Source organism: Dendrobates tinctorius, unplaced genomic scaffold, assembly GCF_039654945.1.
Source record: "Dendrobates tinctorius isolate UK_male_01 unplaced genomic scaffold, ASM3965494v1 ptg000475l, whole genome shotgun sequence".
NCBI lineage: Eukaryota > Metazoa > Chordata > Amphibia > Anura > Dendrobatidae > Dendrobates > Dendrobates tinctorius.
In genome coordinates, this window is record NW_027362137.1 from 1,158,072 (window position 1) to 1,181,287 (window position 23,216).

Genomic DNA, 23,216 nt, shown 5'->3' on the forward strand with positions numbered 1-23,216 from the left:
CCTCTATTTCTAGTGCGGAATCGTCTATTGTGAAAAACTTGTCCGTCCGGGCTGCGCAGTATGAACTGTTCACCCAGCCTTATATTCCGTAATGTCAGACCTCTCCCATTTTGATTTGCATCAGCTCTTTTTCTAAAAATAGCTGTGCACAGACAGAACCTACAGTAACCTCTCATTCGAGCAGAAATTACATATGCGTGTCACACCCGATTTCCTCAGAGTTCTTATATGGACCTGATTTTACGGCCCCCTCCTCTACTAGATTCCCCTTTATACGGACCTTAGTTATAATGATAGATTATGAAGAGCAGAGAAGAGAAAAATTGATCTCTTACCTGGCCAGGTGTTTAGGTCTGCTGTTCACAATTTCATCAGTAACTGGAGTGGTCTGTAGATCGGGTAGTCTTGGAGAGGTGCCTATATCAGGTCCCTGTTCGGGCGCCAGGAAACTGTCGGGATCCCTCAGATATCTCTTTCATCTGAAGGACCGATGTTCTTAGGTGTGAGGCACCATATGCCTCTAATCGATTGCTCCGTCGAGAAGAATAACACAGACATAAGCTGTATGATACGACTCGGGATGCCTGCCAAGACGCCTCTGGCTTATCAGTTAGGCTTCCGTCTTTTATAGTAAAGAATTTAAACATTTACAGACATGCGCAGTACAAATGATTTCACAACTTGTTTTCTACAAAGAAAGTCACTTAGGCGAAAAAGCAGAGGTATTTGACCTTGGTTCACAAGGGAGATGTCTGAGACATCTCCTCGAAGAACAGATAAGGTTTTAAACAAGAGAATGCAACATAGACAGAACTCAATTTAACTCCTTCAGTTCCTATCACTGATAACACCCCTGTGTGATGTAATAACGCTGTATAATACTGATAACATCCCTGTGTGAGGTAATAACGCTGTATAATACTGATAACACCCCCTGTGTGAGGTAATAACGCTGTATAATACTGATAACACCCCCTGTGTGAGGTAATAACGCTGTATAATACTGATAACACCCCTGTGTGATGTAATAACGCTGTATAATACTGATAACACCCCTGTGTGATGTAATAACGCTGTATAATACTGATAACATCCCTGTGTGAGGTAATAACGCTGTATAATACTGATAACACCCCCTGTGTGAGGTAATAACGCTGTATAATACTGATAACACCCCTGTGTGAGGTAATAACGCTGTATAATACTGATAACACCCCTGTGTGAGGTAATAACGCTGTATAATACTGATAACACCCCCTGTGTGAGGTAATAACGCTGTTTAATCCTGATAACACCCCTGTGTGAGGTAATAACGCTGTATAATACTGATAACACCCCTGTGTGAGGTAATAACGCTGTATAATACTGATAACACCCCTGTGTGAGGTAATAACGCTGTATAATACTGATAACACCCACTGTGTGAGGTAATAACGCTGTATAATACTGATAACACCCCTGTGTGATGTAATAACGCTGTATAATACTGATAACATCCCTGTGTGAGGTAATAACGCTGTATAATACTGATAACACCCCTGTGTGAGGTAATAACGCTGTATAATACTGATAACACCCACTGTGTGAGGTAATAACGCTGTATAATACTGATAACACCCCTGTGTGATGTAATAACGCTGTATAATACTGATAACATCCTTGTGTGATGTAATAACGCTGTATAATACTGATAACATCCCTGTGTGAGGTAATAACGCTGTATAATACTGATAACACCCCCTGTGTGAGGTAATAACGCTGTATAATACTGATAACACCCCTGTGTGAGGTAATAACGCTGTATAATACTGATAACACCCCTGTGTGAGGTAATAACGCTGTATAATACTGATAACACCCCTGTGTGATGTAATAACGCTGTATAATACTGATAACACCCCTGTGTGAGGTAATAACGCTGTATAATACTGATAACATCCCTGTGTGAGGTAATAACGCTGTATAATACTGATAACACCCCTGTGTGAGGTAATAACGCTGTATAATACTGATAACACCCCTGTGTGAGGTAATAACGCTGTATAATACTGATAACACCCCTGTGTGAGGTAATAACGCTGTATAATACTGATAACACCCCCTGTGTGAGGTAATAACGCTGTATAATCCTGATAACACCCCTGTGTGAGGTAATAACGCTGTATAATACTGATAACACCCCTGTGTGAGGTAATAACGCTGTATAATCCTGATAACACCCCTGTGTGAGGTAATAACGCTGTATAATACTGATAACACCCCCTGTGTGAGGTAATAACGCTGTATAATACTGATAACACCCCTGTGTGAGGTAATAACGCTGTATAATACTGATAACACCCCTGTGTGAGGTAATAACGCTGTATAATACTGATAACACCCCTGTGTGATGTAATAACGCTGTATAATACTGATAACACCCCTGTGTGAGGTAATAACGCTGTATAATACTGATAACATCCCTGTGTGAGGTAATAACGCTGTATAATACTGATAACACCCCTGTGTGAGGTAATAACGCTGTATAATACTGATAACACCCCTGTGTGAGGTAATAACGCTGTATAATACTGATAACACCCCTGTGTGAGGTAATAACGCTGTAAAATACTGATAACACCCCTGTGTGAGGTAATAACGCTGTATAATACTGATAACACCCACTGTGTGAGGTAATAACGCTGTATAATACTGATAACACCCCTGTGTGATGTAATAACGCTGTATAATACTGATAACATCCCTGTGTGAGGTAATAACGCTGTATAATACTGATAACACCCCTGTGTGAGGTAATAACGCTGTATAATACTGATAACACCCCTGTGTGAGGTAATAACGCTGTATAATACTGATAACACCCCTGTGTGAGGTAATAACGCTGTATAATACTGATAACACCCCTGTGTGAGGTAATAACGCTGTATAATACTGATAACACCCCTGTGTGAGGTAATAACGCTGTATAATCCTGATAACACCCCTGTGTGAGGTAATAACGCTGTATAATACTGATAACACCCCTGTGTGAGGTAATAACGCTGTATAATACTGATAACACCCCCTGTGTGAGGTAATAACGCTGTATAATCCTGATAACACCCCTGTGTGAGGTAATAACGCTGTATAATCCTAATAACACCCCAGTGTGAGGTAATAACGCTGTATAATCCTGATAACACCCCCTGTGTGAGGTAATAACGCTGTATAATACTGATAACACCCCCTGTGTGAGGTAATAACGCTGTATAATACTGATAACACCCCTGTGTGAGGTAATAACGCTGTATAATACTGATAACACCCCTGTGTGAGGTAATAACGCTGTATAATACTGATAACACCCCTGTGTGAGGTAATAACGCTGTATAATACTGATAACACCCCCTGTGTGAGGTAATATCAGTATTATACAGTGGTATTACCTCACACAGGGGTGTTATCAGTATTATTACCTCACACAGGGATGTTATCAGTATTATTACCTCACACAGGGGTGTTATCAGTATTATTACCTCACACAGGGGGTGTTATCAGTATTATTACCTCACACAGGGCTGTTATCAGTATTATTACCTCACACAGGGGCTATCAGTATTATTACCTCACACAGGGGCTGTTATCAGTATTATTACCTCACACAGGGGGTGTTATCAGTATTATTACCTCACACAGGGCTGTTATCAGTATTATTACCTCACACAGGGGTGTTATCAGTATTATTACCTCACACAGGGGTGTTATCAGTATTATTACCTCACACAGGGGGTGTTATCAGTATTATTACCTCACACAGGGGTGTTATCAGTATTATTACCTCACACAGGGCTGTTATCAGTATTATTACCTCACACAGGGGTGTTATCAGTATTATTACCTCACACAGGGGGTGTTATCAGTATTATTACCTCACACAGGGGGTGTTATCAGTATTATTACCTCACACAGGGGGTGTTATCAGTATTATTACCTCACACAGGGGGTGTTATCAGTATTATTACCTCACACAGGGGGTGTTATCAGTATTATTACCTCACACAGGGGTGTTATCAGTATTATTACCTCACACAGGGGTGTTATCAGTATTATTACCTCACACAGGGGCTGTTATCAGTATTATTACCTCACACAGGGGGTGTTATCAGTATTATTACCTCACACAGGGGGTGTTATCAGTATTATTACCTCACACAGGGCTGTTATCAGTATTATTACCTCACACAGGGGTGTTATCAGTATTATTACCTCACACAGGGGTGTTATCAGTATTATTACCTCACACAGGGGGTGTTATCAGTATTATTACCTCACACAGGGGTGTTATCAGTATTATTACCTCACACAGGGCTGTTATCAGTATTATTACCTCACACAGGGGTGTTATCAGTATTATTACCTCACACAGGGGGTGTTATCAGTATTATTACCTCACACAGGGGGTGTTATCAGTATTATTACCTCACACAGGGGGTGTTATCAGTATTATTACCTCACACAGGGCTGTTATCAGTATTATTACCTCACACAGGGCTGTTATCAGTATTATTACCTCACACAGGGCTGTTATCAGTATTATTACCTCACACAGGGGTGTTATCAGTATTATTACCTCACACAGGGGTGTTATCAGTATTATCACCTCACACAGGGCTGTTATCAGTATTATTACCTCACACAGGGGTGTTATCAGTATTATTACCTCACACAGGGGCTGTTATCAGTATTATTACCTCACACAGGGGGTGTTATCAGTATTATTACCTCACACAGGGCTGTTATCAGTATTATTACCTCACACAGGGGTGTTATCAGTATTATTACCTCACATAGGAGGTGTTATCAGTATTATTACCTCACACAGGGGTGTTATCAGTATTATTACCTCACACAGGGGCTGTTATCAGTATTATTACCTCACACAGGGGTGTTATCAGTATTATTACCTCACACAGGGGTGTTATCAGTATTATTACCTCACACAGGGCTGTCATCAGTATTATTACCTCACACAGGGGTGTTATCAGTATTATTACCTCACACAGGGGTGTTATCAGTATTATTACCTCACACAGGGGGTGTTATCAGTATTATTACCTCACACAGGGGTGTTATCAGTATTATTACCTCACACAGGGGTGTCATCAGTATTATTACCTCACACAGGGGTGTTATCAGTATTATTACCTCACACAGGGGCTGTTATCAGTATTATTACCTCACACAGGGGTGTTATCAGTATTATTACCTCACACAGGGGTGTTATCAGTATTATTACCTCACACAGGGGCTGTTATCAGTATTATTACCTCACACAGGGGGTGTTATCAGTATTATTACCTCACACAGGGCTGTTATCAGTATTATTACCTCACACAGGGGTGTTATCAGTATTATTACCTCACACAGGGGCTGTTATCAGTATTATTACCTCACACAGGGGTGTTATCAGTATTATTACCTCACACAGGGGTGTTATCAGTATTATTACCTCACACAGGGGGTGTTATCAGTATTATTACCTCACACAGGGGCTGTTATCAGTATTATTACCTCACACAGGGGTGTTATCAGTATTATTACCTCACACAGGGGTGTTATCAGTATTATTACCTCACACAGGGGTGTTATCAGTATTATTACCTCACACAGGGGTGTTATCAGTATTATCACCTCACACAGGGGTGTTATCAGTATTATTACCTCACACAGGGGTGTTATCAGTATTATTACCTCACACAGGGGTGTTATCAGTATTATTACCTCACACAGGGCTGTTATCAGTATTATTACCTCACACAGGGGTGTTATCAGTATTATTACCTCACACAGGGCTGTTATCAGTATTATTACCTCACACAGGGCTGTTATCAGTATTATTACCTCACACAGGGGATGTTATCAGTATTATTACCTCACACAGGGGCTGTTATCAGTATTATTACCTCACACAGGGGTGTTATCAGTATTATTACCTCACACAGGGGGTGTTATCAGTATTATTACCTCACACAGGGGTGTTATCAGTATTATTACCTCACACAGGGGGTGTTATCAGTATTATTACCTCACACAGGGGTGTTATCAGTATTATTACCTCACACAGGGGCTGTTATCAGTATTATTACCTCACACAGGGGCTGTTATCAGTATTATTACCTCACACAGGGGGTGTTATCAGTATTATTACCTCACACAGGGGGTGTTATCAGTATTATTACCTCACACAGGGGGTGTTATCAGTATTATTACCTCACATAGGAGGTGTTATCAGTATTACACCGTGTCATTACCTCACTGTTGTCTCCTGCCAGTGGTGACGTCACAGCTGTGTATTACATGACTGTGCAGTCTGGATTGCATCAGTCCCATCTGCTTTCCCTCTCAGGTGTGCCGTCTCCGCCCACAAAGTCATGTGATCCTCTGTGACTTTTGTGATCATCTGATTGGACAGAATTGGTTGCTATGGGACGTTCCTACCTCCTATATTTTGACTAATCACGGAGCACTATAGCAACCACCGCCTTCCGTCCGACCAATTGGAAGACGGGTCTGCAGTCTTAGGTGAGTCACGTGGTTATGTTCTGTAAGCGGTGCTGCTGATTGCAGCTTCTGCGTCACTGAGCAAAACCGGGAGCTCCCGAGAGTCCGCGGCCAGGTAACCGCTCCTGTGTGTGCTCAGGGCTGCGAGACCCCCCCACAATGTCTGGTGCCAGAGGTGATGATCCTCCCCCCCCCTCATGTGTCTGGTGCCAGAGGTGATGATCCCCCCCCCCCTCATGTGTCTGGTGCCAGAGGTGATGATCCTCCCCCCCCCTCATGTGTCTGGTGCCAGAGGTGGTGATCCCCCCCCCTCATGTGTCTGGTGCCAGGGGTGATGATCCTCCCCCCCCTCATGTGTCTGGTGCCAGAGGTGATGATCCTCCCCCCCCCCCCCCCTATGTGTCTGGTGCCAGGGGTGATGATCCTCCCCCCCCCCCCCCATGTGTCTGGTGCCAGGGGTGATGATCCTCCCCCCCCCCCTCATGTGTCTGGTGCCAGGGGTGATGATCCTCCCCCCCCCCCTCATGTGTCTGGTGCCAGGGGTGATGATCCTCCCCCCCCCCCCTCATGTGTCTGGTGCCAGGGGTGATGATCCTCCCCCCCCCCCCCCATGTGTCTGGTGCCAGGGGTGATGATCCTCCCCCCCCCCCCCCCATGTGTCTGGTGCCAGAGGTGATGATCTCTCCCCCCCATGTGTCTGGTGCCAGGGGTGATGATCCTCCCCCCCCCCCCCATGTGTCTGGTGCCAGAGGTGGTGATCCTCCCCCTCCCCCCCCATGTGTCTGGTGCCAGGGGTGATGATCCTCCTCCCCCCCCCTCATGTGTCTGGTGCCAGAGGTGATGATCCTCCCCCCCCCTCATGTGTCTGGTGCCAGGGGTGATGATCCTCCTCCCCCCCCCCTCATGTGTCTGGTGCCAGAGGTGATGATCCCCCCCCCCCTCATGTGTCTGGTGCCAGGGGTGATGATCCTCCCCCCCCTCGTGTCTGGTGCCAGAGGTGATGATCCCTCCCCCCCCCTCATGTGTCTGGTGCCAGAGGTGATGATCCTCCCCCCCCCCCCCCTCGTGTCTGGTGCCAGAGGTGATGATCCCCCCCCCCATGTGTCTGGTGCCAGGGGTGATGATCCTCTCCCCCCCCCCCTCATGTGTCTGGTGCCAGAAGTGATGATCTCTCCCCCCCCATGTGTCTGGTGCCAGGGGTGATGATCCTCCCCCCCCCCCCCCCCTCATGTGTCTGGTGCCAGAGGTGATGATCCTCCCCCCCCCCTCATGTGTCTGGTGCCAGGGGTAATGATCCTCCCCCCCCCCCCTCATGTGTCTGGTGCCAGAGGTGATGATCCCCCCCCCCTCATGTGTCTGGTGCCAGAGGTGATGATCCCCCCCCCATGTGTCTGGTGCCAGGGGTGATGATCCTCCCCCCCCCCATGTGTCTGGTGCCAGAGGTGATGATCTCTCCCCCCCATGTGTCTGGTGCCAGAGGTGATGATCTCTCCCCCCCATGTGTCTGGTGCCAGAGGTGATGATCCCCCCACCATGTGTCTGGTGCCAGAGGTGATGATCCCCCCCATGTGTCTGGTGCCAGAGGTGATGATCCCCCCTCATGTGTCTGGTGCCAGAGGTGATGATACCCCCCCCCATGTGTCTGGTGCCAGAGGTGATGATTCCCCCCCCCATGTGTCTGGTGCCAGGGGTGATGGTCTCCCCCCCGCGTGTGTCTGGTGCCAGGGGTGATGGTCTCCTCCCCCCCCCCATGTGTCTGGTGCCAGGGGTGATGGTCTCCCCCCCCCCCTCATGTGTCTGGTGCCAGGGGTGATGATCCCCCCCCCCTCATGTGTCTGGTGCCAGAGGTGATGATCCCCCCCCCTCATGTGTCTGGTGCCAGAGGTGATGATCCCCCCCCCCCCTCATGTGTCTGGTGCCAGAGGTGATGATCCCCCCCCCCCTCATGTGTCTGGTGCCAGAGGTGATGATCCCCCCCTCATGTGTCTGGTGCCAGAGGTGATGATCTCCCCCCCCCCCCCCATGTTTCTGGTGCCAGGGGTGATGATCCCCCCCCACCTCATGTGTCTGGTGCTAGAGGTGATAATCTCCCCCCCCCCCCCATGTGTCAGGGGTGATGATCCCCCCCCCCCATGTGTCTGGTGCCAGAGGTGATGATCCCCCCCCCTCATGTGTCTGGTGCCAGAGGTGATGATCCCCCCCCCTCATGTGTCTGGTGCCAGAGGTGATGATCCTCCCCCATGTGTCTGGTGCCAGAGGTGATGATCCCCCCCCCCCTCATGTGTCTGGTGCCAGGGGTGATGGTCTCCCCCCCTCATGTGTCTGGTGCCAGGGGTGATGGTCTCCCCTCATGTGTCTGGTGCCAGGGGTGATGGTCTCCCCCCCCCCACCTCATGTGTCTGGTGCCAGGGGTGATGCTCCCCCCCCCGTGTGTCTGTTGCCAGGGGTGATGGTCTCCCCCCCCCCCCCCATGTGTCTGGTGCCAGGGGAGATGATCCCCCTCACCTCATGTGTCTGGTGCCAGGGGTGATGATCCCCCCCACCTCATGTGTCTGGTGCCAGGGGTGATGGTCTCCCCCCCCCCCCCCATGTGTCTGGTGCCAGGGGTGATGATCCCCACCTCATGTGTCTGGTGCCAGGGGTGATGGTCTCCCCCCCCCCCATGTGTCTGGTGCCAGGGGTGATGGTCTCCCCCCCCCCCCATGTGTCTGGTGCCAGAGGTGGTGATCTCCCCCCCCCCCCCCATGTGTCTGGTGCCAGAGGTGATGATTCCCCCCCCCCATGTGTCTGGTGCCAGAGGTGGTGATCCCCCCCCCCCACCTCATGTGTCTGGTGCCAGAGGTGATGATTTCCCCCCCCACTCATGTGTCTGGTGCCAGAGGTGATGATTCCCCCCCCCATGTGTCTGGTGTCAGGGGTGATGATCCCCCCCCCCTTGTGTCTGGTGTCAGGGGTGATGATCCCCCCCCCATGTGGATGGTGTCAGGGGTGAAGATCCCCCCCCCATGTGTCAGGGGTGATAATTTCCCCCCCCCCCCATGTGTCTGGTGCCAGGGGTGATAATTCCCCCCCCCCCCCCCATGTGTCTGGTGTCAGGGGTGATGATTCCCCCCCCCATGTGTCTGGTGTCAGGGTGATGATCTCTCCCCCCCCCTCATGTGACTGGTGCCAGAGGTGATGATCTCTCCCCCCCCTCATGTGACTGGTGCCAGAGGTGATGATCTCTCCCCCCCCCCCTCATGTGACTGGTGCCAGAGGTGATGATCTCCCCCCCCCCCCCCTCATGTGACTGGTGCCAGAGGTGATGATCTCTCCCCCCCCCCCCCTCATGTGTCTGGTGCCAGAGGTGATGATCCCCCCCCCCTCATGTGTCTGGTGCCAGAGGTGATGATCTCCCCCCCCCCCCCCCTCATGTGTCTGGTGCCAGAGGTGATGATCTCCCCCCCCCTCCCCCCATATGTGTCTGGTGCCAGAGGTGATGAGGTGAGGGTCCCGGCTTCAGAGTTCACATATGGTAATCCTTCTGCTCTTCCTTGTGACAAGTCATGTTGGTGGATGTGCCCCTTGTCCTATTATGATCCCAGTGCCCTCCTGCGCTGCCTCTGTTCTCGCATGGGTGTCAGTGGAGTTTTAGTCTTCCAATTAGAAATCGTCCAGACCTGAATAAGTAAGATGTTTCTTTATTGGTCATGCCGGCGTGAAGAGAGAATGACAGTCACACCAGGTGTGGGCCGTCCTCTGACTAATACATATTCTTAAAGAGTTTAAATAATAAGAGGAGGGTGTTGAAACATACTTTGTTTGCAAAATAGTTCATACATTATGCTTAGCTGTTAGCTATCCTTATCTGCGCTACCAGAGAAGTCATGCAAGACAAGGAAAGCCAGCTAACGTTCACAAAAAGGAACACCCATATATACGTAAGCTAAAAAGAGTTTCAAAGTCTAGGCAAATTAAATGGCATATATGCAATCGTGTGTGTGTATGTGTGTATATATATATATATATATATATATAATGTATATATATTATATACACACATGCACATAAAAGAAAGGACTTTATTACAATTATTATAACATTCCCTCATCTTGTAATAAAATCATCTATCTGTACACATTGGGGACAGATTTCTTTTTGTCAGATTTCACAGAAGATCTTATAATCGAGAGAGAGTATTTATGTTCAGTATATTTATTATTAAGTCCCAAAATTTTCATTCTTTCTTTGGATTCCGATGTCTCCATTCCTTGATGCATAGTTTTTGTTCTGGCAGAGTCAATCAGTCTTTGAACAAGTCCTCTAATGCATAGAATAGCACAGCATCCACTGTTATAATAATTGTAATAAAGTTCTTTTATGTGTGTGTATGTATATATATATATCTATATACATATGTGTGTGAGTAGATATATATACACACGATTGCATAAGCCATTTAATTTGCCTAGACTTTGAAACTCTTTTTAGCTTGCGTATATATGGGTGTTACCGTTGGGTGTTCCTTTTTGTGAACGTTAGCTGGCTTTCCTTGTCTTGCGTGACTTCTCTGGTAGCGCAGATAAGGATAGCTAACAGTTAAGCAAATTGTATGTGCCATTTCTGCAAACGCATTATGTTTCAACACCCTTTCGGCTTTGCTATTTAAACTCTTGAGAATCTGTATTGAGTTAGACAGATGACAATGCCCACACCTGTTGTGGCCGTCATTCTCTCTCCATGCCGACATGTCCAATAAAGAAGCATCTTATTCAGGTCTGGACGATTTCTAATTGGAAGACAAAAATCACTGACATTTTGGTGCATTTGCCGGGAATCCAACACCTTTCCCTCACGGTGAGTACTGTAAACCGTGCATGGGGGAGTCTGGAACTCCTTAAGTAAGTCCTCCGACTTGACATTAGGCGTCACCAGGGGCATTAATCAGTTATCCCGGTCTGAGGGAAAGTGACGGATTTCGTATAGTCTAAGGATCTCTGGGAATCGTCTGTATCTGAATACAGGTAAGAACATTTAATAATTTTCATTATATTCGGTAACCTTGTTAATCCAGTATGAATGTTATTCTTGGAATTGAATGGGGACTGTGATTGTGGACGTTTCCAATTGGGGTTTGTGAGAGGCTCTTGTAAGTTGGAAGTTTACATGCAATTGGGGTTATAAGAACTCCTGTACGTTGCTGAGATCCATAGGAATGGGGTTTGTTGTTCTTGTAAAATATTCCGAAGAATAGTAGTAATCTTTATTATTTTTTTTATTTTTATTTCTGAATGGGATGAATGTTATTTTAGGAATTGAATAGGGAACTGGTGGACTTTTCCAATTGGGGTTAGTGAGAGGCTCCTGTAAGTTGGAGATTTACATGCAATTGGAGTTATAATAACTCCTGTAAGTTGCGAAGCTCCATAGATTTGGGGTTTGTTGTTTGCTCTTTTAAGATATTCCTCTGAATAACAATTATCTTTATTTATTTTATTTTTGAATGGGTACAAAGCCAGTGTGAGGCTACTGTGGAATAAAAAACTCCGTGTGCACGTTAAATTGATCTAGATGGGAGAATTGAGGGAGATTCTCATCGGATTAAGGAATCCGCTGGATTAACCTAAAATAGAACCCAGTATAAGATGAATTTTTGCCAGTATTCTGTATTGTCTTCTGTACTTTGTTGAATGTTGTTTTCTGTTAGGTGTGCTGTTTTGTCTGTCTTTTAAAATGACATAGAACTAAAACGCCATCAATATATGTTTTATGTTACACATGAGACTCCTGGAATGTTATCTTGAGTGAATGTATGAGGGTTGAAATAAAATCCTGACTGTATAAGGGAGTCCAGTAGGCGTGGTTACAGTCATGTGTGGACTGGAGACAAATCATACGTTATTATAGTGGTATAAATCACCTAGGTACACGACACCTGATCCCCATAGAGAATATTCTATGTTGTTTTGTTATATGTTTTTATTTTAATAACACAGAGTGACTGAACCTCCTCGTTTCACTGAGGAGAGTCTGCGCCTGTGGTGCTCTGAATACCTGATATTAAGAACGGGAACGTCTCTATATAAAGAGGCGGTGTCATTGGACTTTATCTCAGCACTTCAGGACTAGGAGTACGAGGGAACTTTAATAATCTCTTGTCTTATATGGCTCTGTGTATGTGTGTGTATGTCCAGTCCCTAACTGTGGAAGCTGTTGTACGTTGTCAAAAATTCTTGTGAGTATATGTATCTGTCATATCAGTGACCACATTTATCATGGTGACCCCATTCTTTGGGGACTTTTCACGTTTGTCACACTGTGTTGTCACACTCGCCCCTTACAGGCCTTCATTGGACGGAGGTGGCAGGATATAGAGATACAAGCTGGTAAATACCTCGGACATAGTGTAATCAGTGAGGATTATTTAGATCCTGGATATTAGGAGCAGTAATTGAATTGTTGTTGGTTTTTTATCTTCTTGTTGACATATGAATTCCACTGATATTTGTCAGACTTCTTATCAGTGGGTAGAAATCCATTGTGCTCCAGGGTTTATATTGTGTATAGTCCTCATCTTGTTTGTCTTTTTCTTGTGTATAAGAATTTTATGTAACATCATTATGGGACTTTATCCCATATAATATATATATATTTTAAGATCTTGTCCTCATTGTAAGGCAGAATTGTTATTGTCCATTTCATCTGATGGCTGGAAAGTTATTAAGATTGTACCAAGAGGGTATCCCTGGAATGAGACTGGATATGGTCCTTTCTCATCGGGTACCCAGAGAGAACAGTCTTCAGATCAGATGTGCAATGTGTCCTTATTGGTAACTTATAGGCCTAACTTATAATCTATAACAAATAGAGAGTAAACATTCTATATCGCTGACATTGTCTTTTTAGTCTTGACAAACTAGGAGTAGGCACCACCCAGAGCAAACAGTCCTGAGGTGGGGAGATAAGCTGTGAGCAGGAGGATTGTTGTGGAGTGTGGTTGTGGTTTTGAGATAAGAAGGGGCCACTAGGAGACCCTGAATGTGTCCCCGGACAGATGGGTTGTATTTGATGATAAACTTAGTTTCATAAAATGTGAAAATTTGGTACAAGAAAGGTGTAATGAGAGAAAATATTTAATTTGGCTAAAGTAGAAATACATTTATAAAACACTGTATTTCCAGAAGTAACTGTCCTTGTGGGAGCCATGAGATCACTTTTCTTGTTGATTCAGGAGCCACTAGAACCTTAAGGCCCCGTCTCACTAAGAGATCTCGGTAGCGAGATCGCTGCTGAGTCACTTTTGTGACGTAACAGCGATCTCACCAGTGAGATCGCTGTGTGTGACAGCGATCAGCGAGCGGCCCCACTGCCGGTATCGCTGATCGCTGGAAGAAACCTCTGGACATTTCTTTGGTCGCTGGTCTCCCGCTGGCCAGCACGCATCGCTGTGTGTGACAGCGGGAGACCAGCGATCAGGTGTAAAAAAAAAAAAAAAAAAAAAAAAAAAATAAATAAATATATAGTTATTCTCACCTTCCGACGTCCCGTTCAGCCATCCTGCCTCTCTCCACGCTCCGGTCCCAGTGATCCTTTGCACGAATAACCGCGAGACTTTGTTATCCCTCGAGACCGTGTCATCTCGCGGTCATTCTCGCAAAGGATCACTGGCACCGGAGCATGGAGAGAGGCAGGATGGCTGAACAGGACGTCGGAAGGTGAGAATAACTATATTTTTTATTTTGATTCTATTTTCTACAGCGATGGCCAGTGATGCCGGGCGCTCGGCATCGCTGTGCTGATCGGTGGTGGAGCTGTCTGTGTGACAGCTCACAAGTGATCACATAGCGACTTACTAGCGATCTTGACACCTTGATATCGGTGTCGGGATCGCTGGTAAGTCGCTTAGTGTGACGGGGCCTTTAGTCCATCCAGAAGAGATACCGACTATGGGACTGTCTGCTGCCTGCATAGTGGTAAAAGGAGCAAGTGGTAAGACACAGAGAACCATTGTCTACGCCTGTGGAGACACCGGGCCCTCAGCACAGGTAAAAGTGCAATTATACAAATTATATTATCAACTGTGTGGGAGGGATATAATGCAAGCCCTGAGCCTGGGAATAATTCCTACTGCTGCCGGACTATAGGTAAAATCCATGGCTGAGACAATGGTGCTCCAGGGGTATGGAGAATCCAGATATACAGTCTAGATCTAATAACTGCAGGACCATCCTTTATTACTGAGTCCTTCATCAAGGAAGCAATAGATAAAGGTATACAAATGTAGATGTACATACACCTGAAGGACTACACTGCACCATGTACTACAGGTATTTCAGGGGTCCTGATGTAAAATATGGTAATTTCCATGCTCTAGATTGTTCTTTGCACCATATACTGGGATTATAAAGGGAACTGTGCCGTCAGGTGTAATCTGTCAGAACAAATTAAATTGTTGTTTTTGCTTTTTAGAGGCACCGAGCCACACGTTTCCCTCTCTAGATGTGAAGGTAGATCATGGAAATTCCTTGGTGATTTTGTTGGAGTGTAAGGAAAGTAACAATGGGAGGATTTGGGTGATGGCTCATTTTACAATGTCAGACTGCAGGCATGTTCACAAGTACTAAAGTGGAACACCATTTCTAAACCCAGTGTCCATCTGCAGCGAGGCAGGGGAACGAGTGAGAAATGCTGATCCTTTCCCAGAATTAGAGGAAGAATTGACCACATACCCAGAATCTTTGTGGTCCTCATGACCTGCAGATGTGGGATTGATAATAAGGGTGATTATACCCTGTCCAGCTCACCTTGTAACACAGCCTTGTTTCCAGTAGGGAGGGCGCCCCCATCTGTAAACAAGGCAGTGATAACAAGAGCCCCCACAGTGCCGGACCCCCATACTCTGCTGAATGACTGGAGGCCGGAACATAAGGTCTTTACAGTGATGTCAGTAATGTCTTCAGCATCCTGGTACGTCCAGAGAGCCAGGTTTGGTTTGTGTTCACATATAAGGGGAGCAGGTATACATCCACCGGAATCCCACAAGGGTACTGTGAACTACCTACTATTGTTTCCAGGTAAAATCAGCTAACCTAGCTCAATGTGAGTCACCAGAAGGAGCCAGATGCTCTTATATGTGGATGACATGCTATTGGCATTAAAACAAAAACAAACAGAAAAAAAAAGAAATTGGTAACAAAAGGGGTTATCTTTAAAGATGACCTATATGTATGAACTGCCCAGTGACCTCCTGAGATATGTCACAGTATTGAGCCATGGCATAAGCTATGTCTCAACAGGGGGGATGGTAGAGGTCATATCTTACGCATTTATGATGTATGGCTTTACTAACTATTAAAATTTTTTGTTTAATCTGCATTACTTGTGCAAAAATAATTCCGAAGGGAACCTGAGACCAGAGAGAGGACAATGTCCCCACCCTGAATACTTATTCCAACACATTTGTATGGATTTTATGGAACAAGTGTGAGGGGAAAAAGTCCGGCCTTGTTATTATGGATGCTTTCAGCAGGTGGATTGAAGCTGTCCACCCTAATGCATTAATGGTACCGAAGGCCCTTCTAAAGGAAATCATACCCAGATTTGGGGTTCCAGAAAATATATAGTAATGTTATTATTACCTAAAACATTGTCAATTGAGTTGGGAAACCGCTGTGCCTGTCATCCTCAGTCAGCCGGACTGGTTGGGAGACACAGTGGGATCTTCAAAAATAGGTTGACGAAGACAATGCAGGAAACAGGAAAGATTGGTTGCACTGTCTCCTATGGGTTGTACTAAATATGTATGTCACACGGACATCGGTAGTGCTGACAGCCTCTGAAGTCATATACGGGAGACCTTTTCTGTTACCTCAGCTAAAACCCTTTAGAAGGATAGATGAGGAAGGTGATTGCACATTAGCAGAATATATGGCTAAGATATTAACTCACAAAGAAGTTTCTACTCGTAGTTTTGTTCCAGGAAACCAACTAACAAAACCTGAGGTCGTGAAACCTGCAGACTGGGTCCTTGTGATAAAGAAGAGACACCAGCACCATTCTAAGTGGGAAGGTCCTTACCAAGTCCTGTGGACTTCTCCTACTGCGGTCAAGATTCCTGGATCCATCTCTCATACTGTAAACTTGTCAGACAGGTAGGGACAGAGTAGGATCTGACTTGCTTGTCATAGTCCAGCTACAAAGGGAGGTTTTCCACAAGGGAAAGCTTGTCTCAAACTGGTGAAGTCTCCCATTCATCCCCCTACCCGGACAAGACGGTCAGATCTAGGATGTGTACATCAGGGTTAGTCACAGGTATATTCTTCGTGACCATAGTGATGGGAGATTGGAGGGTAATGGACCCAGCAGGAGAGGAAAGTCCATGGTGGTAGAATGGTTTCAGATTTAGGACTTTAAATCTTACTTTTGAAATTGGGCAGGAGGCCGCCATGTTAGTGGATTTCTGTCTGTTGTATAAAGGATGTAGAGACAGGGAACAAGCTGTGAAACTAGCAGTCTGATAAGTATGTCTGTGTTATGAGCTCTAATAGCACAGGGGATGGATGTGTGTGACTGGAGTAAAGCAGCATGGACAATTGTAGCCCGAGACTATAGGTATAAGCCTTATGGCTACACAGATTTAAAGTCTGATTCTCCATTAGGAAAAAGGAGATCCCCTTACACAAATAAGAATAATTGTAATCAGCTACTGAGAACTGTAAAGAAACCCTAAGATGAGGGATCAAAGGTTAGAAGAGCTGATATGTGAGGAACAGACGCAATAGGACATTTCTACATAGAAGTTCAGAATAATAGTATACATAGACCCAAGGAAGGTATGCCAGAGAGAACCATAACAGAGTCCGTAGGGTTCATAGATTGTCTAACCTAACTTATGAAGATAAACTAGCTCTAGAGAGAGGCTGTGAGGAGAATGAATGGTTAGAATGGCTTAAATACATTGCAAAAAGCTTAAACAATTAAGTTATATAGTAAAACTTATGTCTGCTCAGAAAGTGAAGGAAAATGTAAAATGTTATCATTTTTATTTCCTCCACTTGAGAAACCAGATATTCCACCACAGGTGATTGCTAATCCTGGTAACTATACTTGTTTTAGTCTTCCAGGGCATGGGCACGACTTCGGAGTGCTCCAAGGCGACTCTTGTAGAGAATGGATCATTGTCTCCCACAGGGCCAAGTACTCAGCCATATGGTCAGACCACACTACCCTGAGAGCGGATGTATGGTGGTTATGCGGTGATAAAAGCATAAGAGCCAGACTACCACACGGTTCCCGAGGGGATTGTGCGGTGGTCCAGCCAATCATGCCGTTCCACCTGTTGTCAACAGGGATATGGCCAAAGGTACGTAGTGGAAGAGACAGAAGCGTGAAACTCCGCAAGGATCCTTCCATTCTAGTATCTACAGAGATGACATTGGAGTTCCCTGGGAGTGACCACCGAGTACAAGGCTAGGATCCAGGTAGCAGGTGGGAATCCATAATTTGGTGGGTGATTATAAAAATGAATGTAGATTGGATAAACTACTTGTACTATAACCAGCACACCAAGTTCCCAAAACATATTCCGGACAGTTTAGATCTCATTTGCCAGTCCAGGAGAGAAAAAATGCACCAGCTCAAAGTATACCAAAACCATAAGAGGAAGAAAAGAGCCAAAGGTGTCTTAAAGATAAAAGTCAAATTTTTATTTAACAAATATTCATAGTATAAGTTATTATGACTATACATAGATCCCAGTGAAAAGGCAGAAAAGGGAAAAACTAGCCCCAAGTGCCGCAATGCCTTAAGGATAAGCAACATGACACATAATTATTGTGAACCTAATGAGCCGTAGTAACAAGTATTACCCAGTAGGAGAGCAACAGCCATGGCGCAATGCGCATCAGGCGTTATATGGCGACAGATAAAGGCTCAATGTGCGGTGATGAAAATAGTCCGGCTTACCAGGGAAGGACAGAGGGCACGAGGTAGGAGGGTGTGTAGCTCCCCGACGCGCGTTTCGCGGCCTCAAAGAGCCGCTTCCTCAAGCCTCTCACTTCCCCTTGAGGAAGCGGCTCTTTGAGGCCGCGAAACGCGCATCGGGGAGCTACACACCCTCCTACCTCGTGCCCTCTGTCCTTCCCTGGTAAGCCGGACTATTTTCATCACCGCACATTGAGCCTTTATCTGTCGCCATATAACGCCTGATGCGCATTGCGCCATGGCTGTTGCTCTCCTACTGGGTAATACTTGTTACTACGGCTCATTAGGCTCACAATAATTATGTGTCATGTTGCTTATCCTTAAGGCATTGCGGCACTTGGGGCTAGTTTTTCCCTTTTCTGCCTTTTCACTGGGATCTATGTATTGTCATAATAACTTATACTATGAATATTTGTTAAATAAAAATTTGTCTTATATCTTTAAGACACCTTTGGCTCTTTTCTTCCTCTTATGGTTTTTGTACTATAACCAGCAGAGATTTGGTAATTATACCCGAGATGCAGTTAAAGGGACAGCTGAGCAATTAGGACCAACTCCCCTCATGGCTTGGTAGAATAGGATGGCATTAGACAAGTTCTTAGCAGAAAAGGGAGGTGTGTATAAAATGTGTGGAGGATTTTTGTTGCACCTTTATCCCTGATACAGATCCTGATGGAAGTATCTCCAAAGCTCTTGATGGACTGACTGCCCCGTCTAATGAATTAGCAGAGAACTCTGGAGATGACGACATATTCCTGGACTGAAGGATGGTTTGGGGAATGGTCCGGAGTATTCACTTCTGCGCTGACATCTCTTACCATCGTGGCCGGAGTGCTGACTGTTTGTGGACTCTGCGCTATTCTATGCATTAGAGGACTTGTTCAAAGACTGATTGACTCTGCCATAACAAAAACTATGCATCAAGGAATGGAGACCTCGGAATCCAACGAAAGAATGAAAATTGTGGGACTTAATGATAAATATACTGAACATATTACTCTCCCTCTAGATTATATGAAGATCTTCTGTGAAATCTGACAAAAAGAAATCTGTCCCCAATGTGTACAGATAGATGATTTTATTACAAGATGAGGGAATGTTATAATAACTGTAATAGTCCTTTTTTTTGTGTGTGTGTGTGTATATATATATATATATATATATATATATATATATATAATATATATGTGTGTGAGTAGATATATATACACATGATTGCATAAGCCATTTAATTTGCCTAGACTTTGAAACTCTTTTTAGCTTGCGTATTGTGAACATATGGGTGTTATCTTTGGGTGTTCCTTTTTGTGAACGTTAGCTGGCTTTCCTTGTCTTGTGTGACTACTCTGGTAGCGCAGATAAGGATAGCTAACAGCTAAGCAAATTGTATGTGCTATTTCTGCAAACGCAATATGTTACAACACCCTTTCGGTTTTGCTATTTAAACTCTTAAGAATATGTATTGAGTTAGACAGAGGACGGCCCACATCTTGTGTGGTCGTCATTCTCTCTCCATGCCGGCATGTCCAATAAAGAAACATCTTACTTATTCAGGTCTGGACTATTTCTAATTGGAAGACAAAAATCACTGACATCCACAAACAATCAGCACTCCGGCCACGATGGTAAGAGATGTCAGCGCAGAAGTGAATAATACGGACCATTTCCCAAACCATCCTTCAGTCCAGGAATATGTCGTCATCTCCAGAGTTCTCTGCTAATTCATTAGACGGGGCAGTCAGTCCATCAAGAGCTTTGGAGATACTTCCATCAGGATCTGTATTACGGATAAAGGTGCAACAAAAATCCTCCACACATTTTATACACACCTCCCTTTTCTGCTAAGATCTTGTCTAATGCCATCCTATTCTACCAAGCCATGAGAGGAGTTGGTCCTAATTGCTCAGCTGTCCCTTTAATTGCATCTCGGGTATAATTACCAAATCTCTGCTGGTTATAGTACAAGTAGTTTATCCAATCTACATTCATCTTTATAATCACCCACCAAATTATGGATTCCCACCCGGCTGCTACCTGGTTCCTAGCCTTGTACTCGGTGGTCACTCCCCTGGGAACTCCAATGTCATCCCTGTAGATACTAGAATGGAAGGATCCTTGCGGAGTTTCACGCTTCTGTCTCTTCCACTACGTACCTTTGGCCATGTCCCTGTGGACAACAGGTGGAACGGCATGATTGGCTGGACCACCACACAATCCCCTCGGGAACCATGTGGTAGTCTGGCTCTTATGCTTTCATCACCGCATAACCACCATACATCCGCTCTCAGGGTAGTGTGGTCTGACCATATGGCTGAGTACTCGGCCCTGTGGGAGACAATGATCCATTCTCTACAAGAGTCGCCTTGGAGCTCTCCGAGTCCGAAGTCGTGCCCATGCCCTGGAAGACTAAAACAAGTATAGTTACCAGGATTAGCAATCACCTGTGGTGGAATATCTGGTTTCTCAAGTGGAGGATATAAAAATGATAACATTTTACATTTTCTTCCCTTTCTGAGCAGACATAAGTTTTACTATATAACTTAATTTTTCATTCTCCTCACAGCCTCTCTCTAGAGCTAGTTTATCTTCATAAGTTAGGTTAGATCTAACTAACTATGAACCCTACGGACTCTGTTATGGTTCTCTCTGGCATACCTTCCTTGGGTCTATGTATGCTATTATTCTGACCTTCTATGTAGAAATGTCCTATTGGGTCTGTTCCTGATATATCAGCTCCTATAACCTTTGATCCCTCATCTTAGGGTTTTTTAAAAGTTCTCAGTAGCTGATTACAATTATTCTTATTTGTGTAAGGGGATCTCCTTTTTCCTAATGGAGAATCAGACTTTAAATCTGTGTAGCCATAAGGCTTATACCTATAGTCTCGGGCTACAATTGTCCATGCTGCTTTACTCCAGTCACACACATCCATCCCCTGTGCTATTAGAGCTCATAACACAGACATACTTATCAGACTGCTAGTTTCACAGCTTGTTCCCTGTCTCTACATCCTTTATACAACAGACAGAAATCCTCTAACATGGCGGCCTCCTGCCCGATTTCAAAAGTAAGATTTAAAGTCCTAAATCTGAAGCCATTCTACCACCCTGGACTTTCCTCTCCTGCTGGGTCCATTACCCTCCAATCTCCCATCACTATGGTCACGAAGAATATACCTGTGACTAACCCTGATGTACACATCCTAGATCTGACCGTCTTGTCCGGGTAGGGGGATGGATGGGAGACTTCACCAGTTTGAGACAAGCTTTCCCTTGTGGAAAACCTCCCTTTGTAGCTGGACTATGACAAGCAAGTCAGATCCTACTCTGTCCCTACCTGTCTGACAAGTTTACAGTATGAGAGATGGGTTCAGGAATCTTGACCGCAGTAGGAGAAGTCCACAGGACTTGGTAAGGACCTTCCCACTTAGGATGGTGCTGGTGTCTCTTCTTTATCACAAGGACCCAGTCTGCAGGTTTCATGATCTCAGGTTTTGTTAGTTGGTTTCCTGGAACAAAACTACGAGTAGAAACTTCTTTGTGAGTTAATATCTTAGCCATATATTCTGCTAATGTGCAATCACCTTCCTCATCTATCCTTCTAAAGGGTTTTAGCTGAGGTAACAGAAAAGATCTCCCGTATATGACTTCAGAGGCTGTCAGCACTACCGATGTCCGTGTGACATACATATATAGTACAACCAATAGGAGACAGTGCAACCAATCTTTCCTGTTTCCTGTATTGTCTTTGTCAACCTATTTTTGAAGATCCCACTGTGTCTCCCAACCAGTCCGGCTGACTGAGGATGACGGGCACAGCGGTTTCCCAACTCAATTGACAATGTTTTAGGTAATAATGACATTACTTAGTTTACTATATATTTTCTGGAACCCCAAATCTGGGTATGATTTCCTTTAGAAGGACCTTCGGTACCATTAATGCTCCAGGGTGGACAGCCTCAATCCACCTGCTGAAAGCATCCATAATAACAAGGCCGGACTTTTCCCCTCACACTTGTTCCATAAAATCCATACAAATGTGTTGGAATAAGTATTCAGGGTGAGGACATTGTCCTCTCTCTGGTCTCAGGTTCCCTTAGGAATTATTTTTGCACAAGTAATGCAGATTAAACAAAAATTTAATAGTTAGTAAAGCCATACATCATAAATACGTAAGATATGACCTCTACCATCCCCCCTGTTGAGACATAGCTTATGCCATGGCTCAATACTGTGACATATCTCAGGAGGTCACTGGGCAGTTCATACATATAGGTCATCTTTAAAGAAATAACCCCTTTGGTTACCAATTTGTGTTTTTTTAATGCTAATAGCATGTCATCCACATATAAGAGCATCTCGCTCCCTTCTGGTGACTCACAGTGAGCTAGGTTAGCCGATTTTACCTGTTAAACAATCAGCATCGGACTGGAACACCTTGGGCCCACCAGAGAAAATCATTCTTGGGGCCCACTATGTAGCTGCATAGAGTTAAATACCAGACCACCAATTATGCGGTAAAACACGCTAATATCCGGGTATAATATAAGGTTGTACATGTCTTAATTATGTAGCAGGAGTTGGGGTAGCCCCCTCATAGAATATAAAGCAGCCCCCTCACATAGTATAATGCAGCCATCTCATAGAATATAATACTGCCCCCCTCATAGAATATAATACTGCCCCCCTCATAGGGTATAATAATGCACCCCCTCA

At 45.0% G+C, this 23,216-nt stretch overlaps 1 protein-coding gene across 2 annotated transcripts in view; it reads left to right on the plus strand.

Moving 5' to 3' along the window:
* Positions 1-6,448: 6,448 nt before the first annotated feature.
* CBS (cystathionine beta-synthase) overlaps positions 6,449-23,216 on the plus strand; it is a 98,333-nt gene continuing 81,565 nt past the window's right edge. The window contains exon 1 of one of the 2 annotated variants that reach the window (XM_073564708.1): positions 6,449-6,561. The gene's annotated coding sequence lies outside the window, so the exon portion shown is untranslated. Of the gene's footprint in view, positions 6,656-23,216 lie in introns of both variants that reach the window. The other variant, XM_073564707.1, reaches the window with a different exon arrangement.